Raw genomic sequence first — 13,186 nt, forward strand, 5'->3', positions numbered from 1 at the left:
ATATTTTAGCAAATTAATTACCATGACAATCAAACAAGACAATAAACTATTCCTGGTAATAAGAGTTCTCAACCAAACATGGTTATATCAAATTACCGCAATATTCCCAACCATATAACATTCTCACTCATATTACTATGGTAATCTTGTTATGTGATAATATGTCATTACACGAACCAAACGGCCTCTGAAGGTAAAATAAAAAATTCATTAAAGGCCTAGTTAGACTTACAAGAGATGGGTATCGAACAATCATTACATCTAAAAGAAGTTAATAGCAAGATAGCATTGCCCACTGCTTGTTATATGTTATCGAATGATGAAAAAAGAGCCCTTATGTCAGTGGTTGAAGTGAATCAAGTTTCCTGATGGTTACTAAGCAAATTTATCAAGATGTGTAAACATGAAATATGGTAGAATTTTTGTAATGAAATCACAAGATTGCAATGTGTTCTTGGAGAGATTACTTCTATTAGTAGTGCTGGATTTATTACCTCGAGTTGTTTCTAATGCTATGATGGAATTAAGTATATTTTTGAAAGTTTTATGCTCTAAAATTTTAAAAGTAAAAGATTTGGTTCATGTACAAGAGGAAATTGCATTGACACTCTGTAAGTTGGGACAAAAATTTTCCACCATCCTTTTTTGATATTATGGTATGTCTACCAATTCACTTAGCCTGGGAGGCTAAAGTTGGTGGTTATGTAAATTATAGATGGATGTATTCCGTTGAATGGTATATGTCCAAATAACTTCTCATCATTTACATTTTTTTAATCATCTTCTGCAAAGATTTATAACTAGTGTTCTTTGTTAAATATATGGATAAACTTAAGGGGAATGTTCTTAACAAATCACGACCTAAGGGATCTATTTGTGAAGGATATCTAGCAGAAGAATGCTTGACATTTTGTTCTCTATACTTGCATCTTATTGAAACAAAATTTAATCATCCAAAATGAAATTATGATGGAGATTAATTATCAAGAATACCTCATCCTTGCAAATTTGTTTTTGCACTTGCAATCTTTTGGAAAACCAAATATTGAATAGTTGAGTAATGACTTACTAAATGCGGCTATTATTTACAAATATTGAATAGTTGGTTATAGAAAGGTTAGTTATTGGAGTGTTAGTGTCAACACGACACAAAAACTTGTTACAAATGAAGCATTTCTTCTAGTTTCTGAAGCAACTCATGTTTACTATATTAAAGGATTGAAAGATCACACATGGACTATTATTATCGAGATAAAGCCAAGAAATCTTTATGAATTCCAAAAAATGAAGAAGATCCATATCAAGAAAAATATGTTGTTTATGATGTCCGTGCATCACAACCACAAGATGATTTTGAAGATATAGATTGGAATAAGCATGGAGTTGAAGATATAATAGTGGACTAATTGAAGCTTTTCAACTTAATTATTATTGTTTTTTAACATTCTTCATTTCGGTAAGATTATTTACCTATTTGTATTTATTACTTTGGATTCGATCTTGTTATGTTAGCATTAATTAGTATACTTTCTTAAATGTTATTTATGATATTCTATTTTTTCCTTTACTTTCATGTTTGTGTTAATCATTAATATTTGTTTTTCTTTTTTACATGAGGGTAAACAACATCGCATTCAATTACAAGGATTATATTGAAAATGGAAAGGAAAGGAAAAGCATGAGTTAGAAATAATTCAAATTCAAAAACACAAAATATTCAAATACTAAACCAAGTAGATGATGAAGATGTTTAAATTAATCTTAACTATTCATTGCTGTCAATATTTCCATCATCTACCACATCATCGAATGAAATATGTTCTTCTTTAGCATCTCCAAGTAAAAGATATTGAAAAGGTAATGAAATATTATTTTTAATTTGTATATTTTATGTATTGAATACTATAAATATTATTAAATTCATGGATGGCTTTGTTGAAAAAATAAATGTGAGTGGAAAGGCTAAAGGTGTCAAATCAGAAGGAATTGAAGTTGAAATATATGATGGCAGGTAAAATAAACCATCCCATATCAACCATCTATAAATTGTTGATTTAATATTTTGAAAGCCTAAATTATTTTCTAGTACTTGTAAAATATCTTGTTATAATTTTGTAACTTCTATCATTTAGAATCTTAATTTATGTTATTATTTTGCCACAAATGTACATGACTATAACACCGAAAACCATTAGTGAAATATATGTTCTTTTCCAATGAAAAATTAATGGGACATAGATATCTTATTCTCAATATCTAAAATTAAAGCTGAATACTCTTTTTGCTTGATATTTGGTCATGGGGTTCTCACACAATCAACCAGAAGAAGAAGAAGAAGTGAAGAAAGTTTTTGAGAATTCAGTAAAGTGCAGATATTCTAATTGCATGTTGTGTATAAGGCAACCAATTTTTGAGAAGCATAAAACCCAAGATGATCGTTACAAACACCCACCTTCTTTTATTCCTACTAATGTGTGGAAATAAATGATAGGCAAATGGATGGGAGATTATTAGTATGTTTAATATATATATATAACACTTCCCCCACTTCTCGAATTCCCCCCCCCCCCAAATAAACAAGCCCTTTGAGGTCATGAACTTTCTTAGGAGTCAGAGAATTTCTAATGCTCTCATTGAGGCCATAGACGCTCGTTGGAGTGCAAAATTCTATCAAACTCGATGCTCTCAGGAGTAATGGTGAAATTTCAAAGATGAAGATGAAGATATTTTCTCAAACTCACTATGAGGTCATGAACTTCCTTAGGAATCAAAGAATTTCTAATGCTCTCATTGAGGTTATAGACGCTCATTGAAGTCGAAAATTTTCTCAAACTCACTTTGAGGACATCGACACTCTCAAGAGTGATGGAGAGATTTTAAAGATGAAGTTGAAGGTATTTTCTCAAACTCACTTTGATGTCTCTCATTGAGGTCATAGACGCTCATTGGAGTGGCAAATTCTCTCAAACTCACTTTGAGGACGTCAACACTCTCAAGAGTGATGGAGAGATTTCAAAGATGAAGATGAAGATAATTTCTCAAACTCACTTTGAGGTCATGAACTCTCTTAGGAGTCAAAGAATTTCTAATGCTCTCATTGAGGTCATAGACGCTCATTCGAGTGGAAAATTTTTTCAAACTCACTTTGAGGCCATAAATACTCTTAGAGAAGTGATGAAAAAAATTCAAATATAAAGGCATTTGCTGAAACTCACTTTGAGGTTGTGAATCCTCTTAAGAGTTAGAGAATTTCTAATGCTCACTTTGAGGTCATAGATGCTCATTGGAGTGGAGAATTTCTCTTAACCTCACTTTAAGGTCATAAACACTCATTGGGGTTGGAAAACAAAATTCGAAAACACATTTTGAGATCATGAGAAATTATGAAATTGTGAAATCCACTTTGAGGTCTTGGCACTCATATGGGTTAAAAAAAATCAAGTCCATTATTATGTATTGAAAAAAACAAATAAATCAAATAAATTGACAATTGAACTCAGCAGTCTCAAGATGTCAAAAATCAAAAACTCAAAGAGTTTCACATGGCAAGAACTGAAGAAAAAAAATCAAATGAATTGACAATTGAAATTAGCAGTCTCAAGATATCAGGAGTCAAAGAGTTTCATAAGTCAAGAGCTGAAGAAAAAAAATCAAATGAATTAACAATTAAACTCAGCAGTCTTGGGACATCAAAAGTCAAAGACTCAAAGAGTTTCACAAGTCAAGAGCTGTTTTCACAAGCATGAAAGCCAAAGCTTTTGAAAAATAAAATCAAGTTTGTGACTCATCAACATAGAGAATCTACAACTTGAAATCAAAATCAAATCTAAGATGCAAACTCAAATGACCAAGATAAAATCAAATGTACAAGACAAGCTCAAATATCCAAGATATAAGTTTCAAATGAATCAACAAATGAGCTCAACAATCTTAAGGCATCAAAGGTCAAAGGGTTGGAGAGTTCACAAGTAAAATCATGTAAAAATCAAGTTTGTCATTCATCAACATAGAGAATCAACAATTCGAAATCCAAATCAAATCCAAGATTCAAATTCAAACGTCAAAGATGCAAATGTCCAAGATAAACTCAAATGTCTCAGATACAAGTTTCAAATAAATTAACAAATGAGCTCAACAACCTCAAGGCATCAAAGGCTAAAGGGTTAAAGAGTTCACAAGTTACAAAAAGTTTCACAAGCATGAAAGTCGAAGCTTATGAAAAGTCAAATCAAGTTTGTGATCCATCAACATAGAGAATCCACAACTTGAAATCCAAATTAAATCCAAGATGCAAACTCAAATATAGAAGATATGTTCAAATGTCCAAGATACAAACTTCAAATTAAGCAACAAATGAGCTCAACAACCTCAAGGCTAAAGGGTTGAAGAGTTTACATGTTGCAAAAAATTTCATAAGCGCAAATAATGTTCGAGATGCAAAATTTGATGAAGACCAAAAGTCAACAAAAGTCAAAGCATGCTTTTTTGGTGAAATAGTTAGAAAGAGATGAAATGCTACAATCATTGTTTACTTAGGCCCATAAGCCTAAGTGGCATCAAGATGATTTCAAATTTCTTGTACTTTCAATAAAATCTATGAATTCATGTTTATTAAAAAAATGAATGAAATTGATTGTCACCACTTGTTTCCTTGTTCACACTTATTTCTTAATCTGAGGTTCCTGCGACAATGCCCACGGTAATTAACATTAGAGGCCTGCCCCTAATGGAACTCATTAACCTACAATCCCTTGAAGTCTAAAAAAAAATTAGAATTTGATTTGTGATCCATCATTTTTAACAGATCAATCATAATTAAAGGTCGAGTAAGAATAAAAGAGCCCACAAATTCCGGCACGCTTGGTGGGACTCAAACTTACAATCACCTGATTAGAAGCTCACTATCATGGAATTCTTCTTAACTATTTGTAGTGCATCAAAGAAATTTATAAATCAGCATGAGGAGTCATTTCTTGAGTCTTGAAATGAGAAAAAAATTGTCCTCTCTTGAACTAAGAGCAGTTCCCCTTGGTCAACCTTAGGCACTCCATTGCAAAGGACTTTGTTGGGATAGTCTTGGGCTTCTTGAACATGTCACTCTCTTCTCATTTGGTAGTGATAGTGAATGAAGGGTCCTCTCTATCCTTTCTAATCTTGATGATCAGAATTCTCTTTGGGAAAGTGAGTCTATTGAAATTGATGTTCAAGTAGCTTAAATCTTGTCATAAACCTCAACGAGTAAAATTACATTAGGGCGACATCCCTTTGTTGGTAAACATGGTATGTGAGCTTCAGTTGGTAATGATGGAGGACTCGGCAGAAAGGTGACAAAGTCTAACACCATCCCAAATTTGATTTTCGCTCTAGTAAGCCTTACGCATGTAGAAGTATAAGGTAGCTTCAATTTGGTGCCTTCTCTCAGCAAGATAGTGCATGAGACATGGCACCGAATAACTTCTCTTGAAAGATGAATCATTGCCATTTCTAATTAACTTCCTTTTCACACTTTCCCTTGTTTAGTACTTTGTAGGGAAACACATTTCCTATAAAGTATTTCCTTGCAAAGTATTTACTTTTCCTGTAAAATTATAATATAGTGTTTGGCATGCACTTTGAATATTGTAATTGAAATACATGCAAAACGAATTCCTTTGTTTGATATGAATAATCTTTTCATGCAAAGTTATGATTATTCCCAATTTTACACTTTAATAATAATAAAATAAAATAAACCATACTTTCATGATTTCTATTTGGGGCAAGCCCCTAATGTTTATTACCCTGGACATTGTTCTAGGAACCTCAGATTAAGAAATAAGTGTGAACAAAGAAACAAGTTGTCACAATTAATTTCATTCATTTTTTTAATAAACACAAATTCATAAACTTAATTGAAAGGACAAGAAATTTGAAATCATCTTGATGCCACTTAGGCTTATGGGCCTAAGTAAACAATGATTGTAGCATTTCATTACCGTCCGACTATTTTGCCGAAAAGCATGCTTTAACTTTTGTTGACTTTTGGTCTTTGTTAAATTTTTCATCTCGAAAATGATTTGTGCTTGTGAAACTTTTTCCAACTTGTGAATTATTCAACCCTTTAGCCTTGAGGTTGTTGAGCTCATTTGTTGATTGATTTGAAGCTTGTATCTTGGACATTTGAACTTATCTTGGACATTTGAGTTTGCATTTCATCTCTTTTTAACTATTTCACCAAAAAAGCACGCCTTGACTTTAGTTGACTTTTGGTCTTCATCAAATTTTGCATCTCGAACATTATTTGCACTTATGAAACTTTTTGCAACATGTAAACTCTTCAACCCTTTAGCCTTGAGGTTGTTGAGCTCATCTGTTGCTTGATTTGAAGCTTGTATCTTGGACATTTGAACATATCTTCTATATTTGAGTTTGTATATTGGATTTGATTTGGATTTCAAGTTGTGGATTCTCTATGTTGATGGATCACAAACTTGATTTGACTTTTCATAAGCTTCAACGTTCATGCTTCTGAAACTTTTTGCAACTTGTGAACTCTTTAACCCTTTAGCCTTTGATGCCTTGAGGTTGTTGAGCTCATTTGTTTATTTATTTGAAACTTGTATCTCAGACATTTGAGTTTATCTTGGATATTTGCATCTTTGACGTTTGAGTGTGCATCTTGGATTTGATTTGGATTTCGAGTTGTGGATTCTCTATGTTGATGAATGACAAACTTGATTTTTACATGATTTTACTTTTCAAAAGTTTCAGCTTTCATGTGTGTGAGTGTGAAATTTTTTGCAACTTGTGAACTCTTCAACCCTTTGACCTTTGATGCCTAAAGGTTGTTGAACCCATTTGTTAATTCATTAGAAACTTGCATCTTGGACATTTGATTTTATCTTGGATATTTGAGCTTATTTTGTACATTTGATTTTATCTTGGTCATTTGAGTTTACATCTTGGATTTGATTTAGATTTAAAGTTGTAGATTCTCTATGTTGATGAGTTACAAACTTGATTTTGTTTTTCAAAAGCTTTAGCTTTCATGATTGTGAAACTTTTTTTAGGACTTGACTTGTGAAACTCTTTGAGTCTTTGTTACAAACTTGATTTTATTTTTCAAAAGCTTTAGCTTTCATGATTGTGAAACTTTTTTTAGGACTTGACTTGTGAAACTCTTTGAGTCTTTGACTTCTGTTGCCTTGAGATTGTCGAGTTCAATTGTCTATTCATTTTTTTTTCTCTTCAAGTCTTGACTTGTGAAACTCTTTGATTATTTGATTTCTAATGTCTTGACATTGCTAAGTTCAATTGTCAATTCATTTGGTTTTTTTCAAGACATAATAAGGGACTTGATTTTTTTTATAACCCTTATAAGTGCCAAGACCTAAAAGTGGGTATTACAATTTCATAATTTTTCATGATCTCAAAATGAGTTTCAGAATTTTGTTTGCCTACCCAAATGAGTGTTTATAACCTCAAAGTGTGTTTAAGAGAAATTTCCCACTCCAATGAGCATCTATGACCTCAAAGTGAGTATTATAAATTCTAACTCTTAAGAAGATTCACAACCTCAAAGTGAGAAAGTGAGTTTCAACAAATGCCGTTATCTTTGAAATTTTTTCATCATTTCTCTAAAAGTGTTTATGAACTCAAAGTGAGTTTGAGAAAATTTCCTACTCCAATGTAGGGCTGTAAACGAGCCAATTCGTTCGTTAAAAGCTCGAAGGCTCGGCTCGTTAAGGGCTCGGCTCGGCTCGTTCGTTAAGTTAAATGAGCGATTCTCAAGCCTGATTATTAAGCTCATAAAATAAACGAGCTGAGCCTGAACACGTTATATGAATCATTAAAAGCTCATTTATATGAATCGTTAAAAGCTCATTTATATGCTCATTAAAAGCTCATTTATATGAATCGTTAAAAGCTCATTCGTGAGCAGACTCATTTATATGAATCATTAAAAGCTCATTTATATGAATCGTTAAAAGCTCATTTATATGCTCATTTATATGAATCGTTAAAAGCCCGTTTATATGAATCATTAAAAATTCATTTATATGAATTGTTAAAGAATTTGTATAATGTATCAACTAAAGCTTGTTTATAAGAATCATTAAAGGACTTGTTTATCATCACGTTAATAACACATTTATAAAAATCATTAAGGGATTTATTTATAGTATCAATGTATCATATACATTTACATATGTTCTATGTTTATTGTTTTATAGGAATTTTCAAGCTATGGAAGCAACGGATTTATCACTAAAATGAAGTTCTTCTTATATGAACACTTGTAGACTTAATTATATTGATTTTGAATTATGCCAAGACTTCATTGATGTTTGATTTTGAACGTGGTTTATTTTGAAGTCTAATTTTGCTATGTATGACTTGAATCTTTATGTGATGGTTTTTTATTTTTCTAATTTTAGACTTGATTGTTTTAGTGTTTCACAACAAAATTTGAAAGATGAGCAATTGAGCATAGATAGCTTGATGATTGTAACTCTTATTCATTTTGTTATTATTGTTTAGTGAGGCTTTTGACAAGTTTGAACTTGAGACGAGCTTTAAATGATTCCCGAGCTCAAATCAAGCCAAGCCTTAAATGATTCCCGAGTTGAGCCGAGATGAGCCTGCATTAAAGAAGCCTCAATGATGTTTTATTTAATATAAAAATTAAAATTAAAAAAATTATCAATCTTAAACGATCTAACGAGCTGAGCCCGAGCCTTTAATTTTCTTAACGAGCTAAGCCCGAGCCTCATTAATGAAACTCGAAATAAGCTAGGCTCGAGCTCGATCAAAATAGTAACGAGTCGAGCTTGAACATAGCCAAGCTCGGCTTGGCTCGTTTATAGCCCTACTCCAATGAGCATCTATAACCTCAGTGAGATCATTAGAAATTCTCTGACTCTTAAGAGAGTTTACGACTTCAAAGTGAGTTTGAGAAAATATCTTTATCTTCATCTTTGAAATCTCTCTGTCACTCTTGAGAATGTTGATGGCCTCAAAGTGAGTTTGAGAGAATTTTTCACTCCAATGAGCGTCTATGACCTCAATGAGAGTATTAAAAATTCTCTGACTCCTAAGAGAATTCATGACCTCAAAATGAGTTTGAGAAAATATCTTCATCTTCATCTTTGAAATCTTTCCATCATTCGTAAGAGTGGCGATGACATCAAAGTGAGTTTGAGAGAATTTCCTACTTCAATGAGCGTCTATGACCTCAAAATGAGCATTAGAAATTCTCTGACTCCTCAGAGAGTTCATGACCTCAAAGTAAGTTCAGAGAGTCCTTCAATCTGCAAAATTACAAAATTACCTTTGGCTTTTACTAAAATCCCATTTTCTCCCTTTCTTTTTGCATTTTAACCTTTCCAAAGTCATTTTTTCATATCACACCTTGGTTTCTTCACTTTTCATAATTTTCTTGTAGTTTATGCAAATAAGACCCTAAAATTTTGACATTTTCACATTTTCCTTAAAATTTGCAATAAAACCCAAAATTTGCAATACAATCCCCGAATTTCCTTTTTTTTTAACATTTTTTTCATTTGTTTGCAAATAAACCCCTGAACTTCTTTTTTCTCATTTTCTTTTTTTTTTACAAAGAAAAAGCCGAACATCTTTTTTCACTTTTTTTTTTTTTTCATTTTTTGCAAGTAAAACTGAATTTTTACTTTCCTAATTCTTTCCTAGAAATTTGCAAGCATGACAACTTGCATGGATGTGGTCATAGGGGCAAATAAGAATTTTTCATTAAAACAATATTCACTCACAACATGCATACATGAGGGATGGGAGATTACATATATAGCATGGCAAAGGAAATGGGACCTACGAAGCATTCACATGATAGAAGACTGAGGTATGGCATAAAGCATCATATAAGGCATGGGATAGGGTTTTCAAGCATGACATACAAAGCTTCTACTTCATGGATCATGTAATACATATTTTATAACAAATTGTAACGCATCGTACCGTGAATTTTCCTCCTCCCAACATCCAAGCTCTTCGTCAATGCTACTCTTTTTCGGTTATCTTCTTTTTCTTGTCTCTCCTCTTTATTGTTTTTTCTTTGTCTCATCTCTCCTCAAAAGGTCTTCTTTTTCTTCGATCTCTCTTTTTTTTTTTCTCCCTCTCTTTTTTTTCTCTTCTCATCCCAAAACCAATCATAAACACCCCCACGGGTTAATTTTTTTTGGATAATTGGTTATAAACCCCTCAAAAATTCTATAATTACATATTTACCCTCAGAATAAACATAATCGTATATATACCCTCGAAAAATATAGGTAATTGCGGATATATCCCTACTGTTAGATTCTGTTAACAGAAATCATCTTTCTTTTTTTTAATTTTATTTAGGGCATGTTTGGATAGGCCAGAATTATGGCATAATCTATACAATATGCCATAATTTCATATTTTTAGACAATTATGCCATATTGACTGTTTGGGTGCTTATTTTAGAGTAAAAAATAAGGCATAATATAGGTATTATGGCATAAAAAAATATTCCACTCTTAGTGTAATATTTTTTCATTGTAAAAAGTCTCTATTTTTTATTCAGCCACCCAATCATCAGTCCATTGGTGGCCAGGCCGCCCTCCGGCGACCGGCCTTCAGTTTAGCCGGCCTCCAACGACCGACCATCGGTCCACCGCCGATCTGACCACCAATCCACCGGCCTCCGGTGACACGGCAGCAATCCATCGGTGGTCCGGACGACCTCCGGTGACCGGCCACTGGTCCTGCCGGCGGGCCGGGCGGCTTCCGGCAACCGGTCACTGGTCCATCAACAGTCAGACTACCGGTCAACTGGCCCCTAATGACACACCGACGATCCACCAGTTGTCCAGCCGGCCTCCGATGATCCCTCACCGGTCCACCGGTGGTCCGACCATCGGCCGACTGGTTTCCGGTGACACGTCGGTGGTCCACTAGTGGTCCGGTTGGCCTCCGATGACCGGCTGATCTCTATAATTGTTTTTTTATTTTGTTAACCAAACATTCATTCTGTACGAATAAAATATGCTATAATTTCTGTAATAATCACTTGCACTTCCTATATAATAAAATTATGTCATATTTTTTTATTTTGCAGCCAAACAGACCCTTAAAAAAAATTAATTTGAATTTTTAAAGAAAAAATTATTTGATATAATTTTTTATTAATAAAAATATATGTAAACAATAATCATTGATGACATTTATTTTTTCATAAAAAATTGTGGCAATTTATCATAAAATGCTATGAATTATCAGGTAATTTTTTCAAATTTGTTGACATTCTTTTCATACCAAAATATTTTTCACATATTGTAATAACATAGTGTCATAAAAATGTTTGAGTGTTACACAATATTTTTTAAAAAAATATTGTGTTACTATATATTTTTATAATTAGTGACGAGTGACAATTTATGTGATGATTCAGACTCATCGTTAAAGAAATTTTGTTCCATACATTCATTTAAATATGACAAAAATAAGAATGTACCAATGGTTGTTTGGCCCATTGGTATCAGGTCCTTTGCATTAGATTCTTATTTTAGAGGGATCTTGAGATCGAAACCTATGCAAGGCGAGGGTAAGATGTTGTTGAGCTTGCGAGTGCACTCCACATCGGTACCCATCCCTGACTTAAAGCTTAAATGGGGATGCTTATCGCCTAGTGTCAAAACAAAAAAACAAAAACATGAATGTCATTAAAAAATAAAAATTTTGTAACAAGCATAATTGTTAAAAGACATGTTAAAATTAAATAGGTCATCCTAAAAATTCACAATACATCAAAGAACATAAACACCACAGTAACTAACACATAATAGCAATGAAATACAATAATAGGAAACTTATTTATGAAAAATAGCAAAATAAGAGATAAACGTTAAAAAGAAAATGCCTCAAGTGGGAAATTCCATATAGTCAATATCCCAAAACACAAATTTAAAATTCTTGTTCACAAATGTACCTTTAATAAGTATGATAAAAAAGCAAGCTTAATCGAGCTAACAGAGCAAGAATTATTAAGTCTATAAAATCTGGCACGAGCTTATATCACTGATGGACACCAATAGAAATGAACTACACATAGATAGGCTGAATGTTGAACCATGAGGTCCAAGCCAAAATTCTACACCAAACGATTCAACTGATGCACAAGAAAATAGAATAAGGACATTAAATGCTCTAAGGTCTTCCAGGAAAATTTGACTTCAACCTCATTATCCAACTAATACCATAGTTTCGTCATGGATATCACCAAGGAATAATAAAAAGAAAAGACTATGTATTGAGAAGAATTTACCTTCCATTTCCTCTACACCAATAAGGAGCAATGCCGATGATGAAATAATTTATATTAAGCATAAATACCAAGCAAATAAATTCATTTTGCTATTTTTTAATATCTTTTAAATATTATATAATTAATAATTCTATTAATTAAAAGTATTATATGACCAAATTTTTGTAAACAATTAAATAATGAAATAATTTTAAAAAAAATGTTGGCATTTGTATTTATGTCTCATAATCTATTATAATTTATCATAAAGATTTAACATATGATATAAAAGAAATGTACAATCAATTTTTATAAAAAAACTGTTACCACTGTATAATGTATGAATATAAACAAAACAAAATTATATCATATATTTTCCCCTAATAATATAATAAATTTATGTTTTTTTACCTCGGCTATCTTTCTTTAATGAAATTAATTTATATATGAAATTGAGAAAACAAACAAGCATTGCTTATTCATAGCAATACAAGATCTTTTTCTTACGCTTTTAAATTCCTATAGTTTTATTTAATATTGAAGAATGCTCTACATGTCACATCACAAAAGAACTCAATTAGCAAGATTGATACAGAAAACAAGCCTAATTGTGTGGGATGAGGCACCTATGATCCATAAACACTACTTTGAAGCTCACAACCAAACATTGTAAGATTTAACAGAGGAATTTTCACATAGCACTAAAAAAGGTTATTTGGAGGTAAAATAATTGTACTAGGAGGGGATTTCTAGCAAATACTACCTGTCATATCAAACGCATCAAAATAAAAAATTATCCATGCTATAATCTGTTATTCAGATCTTTGGGCAGAATGCAAAGTTTTCACACTCACTACAAATATGAGATTGTCTATCACAAATCTTGATTCCAACACCAAGTTT

Source organism: Dioscorea cayenensis, chromosome 14 (genome assembly GCF_009730915.1).
Source record: "Dioscorea cayenensis subsp. rotundata cultivar TDr96_F1 chromosome 14, TDr96_F1_v2_PseudoChromosome.rev07_lg8_w22 25.fasta, whole genome shotgun sequence".
Classification (NCBI taxonomy): Eukaryota; Viridiplantae; Streptophyta; class Magnoliopsida; order Dioscoreales; family Dioscoreaceae; genus Dioscorea; species Dioscorea cayenensis.